This window comes from Belonocnema kinseyi, chromosome 3, assembly GCF_010883055.1.
Source record: "Belonocnema kinseyi isolate 2016_QV_RU_SX_M_011 chromosome 3, B_treatae_v1, whole genome shotgun sequence".
Classification (NCBI taxonomy): domain Eukaryota; kingdom Metazoa; phylum Arthropoda; class Insecta; order Hymenoptera; family Cynipidae; genus Belonocnema; species Belonocnema kinseyi.
In genome coordinates, this window is record NC_046659.1 from 48,611,785 (window position 1) to 48,615,648 (window position 3,864).

Sequence of the window (3,864 nt, forward strand, 5' to 3'; positions counted from 1 at the left end):
CCCTGCCTTAGCAACGGTTTATAACTGGGTAAATGAATTTAAGCGTGGTCGTACATCAATAAGTGACGAACCACGTTCAGGAAGGCCCGTAGGAGCAAGTACACCCGAAATCATCAATAAAATCCACGATATCGTGTTGAAGGATAGAAGATGAAAAGTGCGTGAGTTAGCTGAGGCCACAAGGATATCTATAGGTGCAGTTGTTTCAATTCTACATGAAAAATTAGGCATGAAAAAGCTATCGGCAAGATGGGTGCCGCGTTTGCTCTTAGCTGAGAATAAACGCAATAGAGTGGTCGCCTCTGAGGCTCTTTTGGCGCGCATAAGTCGGAATCGTGAGGAATTTTTTCATCGATTTGTGACTGTGGATGAAACATGGATACACCATTAAACTCTTGAGACAAAGGAACAATCCAAACAGTGGATTTCCACAGGCGTCATTATCATTAGCAGCTGAAAGAAGAAATTAAAAAAAAACGACCACATTTGGCGAGAAAAGAAATTCTCTTTCATCACGACAACGCCCGAGTTCACACATGCTTCGTTTCAATGGCTAAAATTGAAGAATTAAAATTCGAATTGGTCGAACACCCACCGCATTCACCAGATTTAGCCCCCAGTGACTTTTTCTTATTTCCAAACTTGAAAAAATGGCTCGGTGGACAGAGATTTCTAGACAACGAAGACGTCATTTCCTCTGTAAGTGCTTATTTTGAGGAACTTTCGAAAACGCACTTTTCTGAAGGATTAAAAAAACTTGAAAAACGATTGACCAAGTGTATAGAGCTCCAAGGAGATTATGTTGAAAAATAAACAAAAAATTTACACAAAAAAAATTGTTTTTATACTTCATTCTAAGGACTTATTGAACTACCCTCGTATCTCTTAGTGCAAATAACTAACGCTAGCCAAAGCATCATCAGCTGGTACAGTTGATTTTCCACTGCTTACCGTTTGTCTCAGATGTTCTTGTTGGCCATCTGTTGAATCAGTGAGATCTGCGTGTCTATCTGGCAGCTCGCCATCACCACCATTCCGCATGCTGTGGCCCCCAGCGGTGGCTCCAGGGCCGCTCCGATGATCCTCGGGAACCGACAAGCGTGTGCAAATCTTTGAAATACTCTCCATTATTATTTCTGGGTTTTGGTGTTCTTCTTAGTTCCTCTCCTCTTCGTTGCCTACTTGTCTGTCACAGGAAACCCTGTTAGCAACAGTGCCGTAGACATAGTCGTAAAAGTCATGGGAAGAAAGCTTAAGCTCTACGGCAACACCAACGCGAGAAAACCTTTGGTATTATTATTATGTTAATAATAGTTAATATTTAAATTAATTTATATTCCATTTATTTTGAACTAATATAAACTGCACTGGAATTGAATTAATTTTTAATTCTATTAAATTTTAATTATTTTGATTAATTATTATTTGGATAATGGTCATTAATATGATTAAATTGAAAAAAATTGTTCATTAGAATTAATTAATAATTTTATATTTTAAATTTTAAATTTGAATTTTAGTGTTTGCCAAATTCTCGCCTCATGCTTTGAAATTCGGTGGGAGGCGGTCGTGGCTGTCCTACTCCTCGCGAGAATTTCGGCCTTTTCCAGCGGTAGCCAACCAAAACCCCAGGACCTCGCCAACACTCTCCAAGTTTCGTCAAGAAACGTTTCATTGAGACGTTTTCTCTAAATTGTTCTTCCACGGCTATTTTTTTGTGCGATAGCTTTTCGCAGAGCACGAATGCGCGACGTCCGTGTATTCTTGCAGCAGCTTAAAAGTAGTTTTCCTACACGCTTAGTTTTCTTGCCTCTATATGCGAGCAGTGTTTAGTATTTATTTTCCCATTTACACCAAACTCTCGCTTTCAACCATCCCCTTCTCAGCCTTCCTAGAACTGCTGGCTTACGCAGTATCTCAGGCAAGTAGGGCGATATCGACTGTGAGATTATATATATATATACAGTAAAACTTCTATAATTCGAAGTGGCATAGGGCGCGGAAAAAATTCGAATTATCGAATATTTCAATTTTCAGGCGATATCTTAATAAGTAAAAAATTAGTAATAATAATTCAAGTTTTTATTCATAATTATGAATAATAATTCATAATAATACATAATAATATCATAAATATGACAAATAAAATAAATAAAAATGTTAAGACTTAAAAACAATGTGCGGATCAAAAATTATTCCTCGTTAAAATCATTTGGTGCCCCTGAAAAGCAGCGACTGAAATAAATATCTGTTCCTCTTATTAACGTGTCTAGTTGTCTATCGTCATAACCCCACGTTTTTGTTAACTGCTAAAAAGGTCTATTATCTTTTTCTGAACGCAAAAGCTCCTGCTTTCACAACAATCCTCAAGTACATTTATTGCATTGAATGTGATGTCAGAATTATCACTCTGCTCTTGTACGAATTTTCGAACAGTATTTAGCGCAGCTGCAGCATGATTCGCTGTTACTAGTTCAGTTTCATCACTCATGTCGCAATCGTCATCATCTTCTTCTGATTCCTGATGTTCTTCATGATTCACACTTTGAAGGATGTCAAGATCGCTAGGGTAATCAGCAAGAGTACATCGACATCCACGTTTGTAAACTCTTTGAAAGTTACATCTGTGCAGCCGATTTGATTTTATACAGTAGAACATTCTGTAGACAGATCTGCTTCGTCGATCTACTCACTCTCTGTTGACTTTTTGGTTTTTACAAAACCAGCTTTCCGGAAGCAATTAGCAATTGTTGCAACTTTTACATCTGCCCAGGCTTTATGTAGTTCAACAATTCCGACCAGCAAAATGATTTCAACTTCTCCACTTCTTTCTTCCAAAACACTGATAATTTTCCTGACGACTCTTTTTCGGTAATGGAACTTAATGTCTTTTATAATCCCCTGATCTATTGGTTGTAATTTGGCCGTTATATTTGGTGGTAAGTGAACAACCTTTAAAGCTTTCAGGTGCGGATCAATATTTTTGGATGAGCTGGACAGTTATCTACAAAGAACAAGACTTTTCCTTGTTGTCGATGAAATTTTTTATCCATTCCTTGAAGCCAGTTTTCATATATGGAACTTCGAGCAATTGAACCTGTGTGGCAAGAAATGTATGAAAACGAGGCTCAAAGAAAGGCGTAGCCGGATGTCGGGAGAACCTGCTCATCGATAGATGTGTCTGCAAAGATGCAGCATTCTACCAGCGACACCATGAGCCCACTCCTATTTTGCCTTACATTATTGCCACTATCTCTAGCACTGCACCATTCCGACGGGTACTTGTGCGGCAAACCTGCAGATCGAAAGTAGGAAGTCACTCATGTATTTTACATGGACGATCTTAAGATCTATGCTAAAAACAGAGAGCAACTGCATGTAACTCTGGGGATTGTCGAACGATATACTAAGGAAATTGGAATGGAATTTGGGTTAGACAAATGCGCCAAGGTTTATTTGAAGCGAGGAAAACTTAATGGCATCCCTGAAGATCCTGAGCTCGTTGATAGAAGCGCCATACGACACCTTTGCGCTGGAGAGACTTATACATACCTGGGCGTGCCACAGAGCCGCATTCAGGATGTGACATCTATAAAGGATACTCTCCGAAGCAGATACAAACGTCTCATCCGACAGATTTGGTCTTCCGAACTATCGGCAAGGAACAAAGTATCTGCAACGAATATACTTGCCATCCCGGTACTACTCTATTCATTTGGAGTAGTTCAATGGACGAAGAACGAGCTCAGAGCTCTTGATATTGGGACAAGAAAGGTTATGCACATGAACAAAAGCATGCATCTTAAGTCTTTCGTTCCGCGACTGTACATCTCACGCCGTCAAGGGGGTCGCGGAATATTGAGT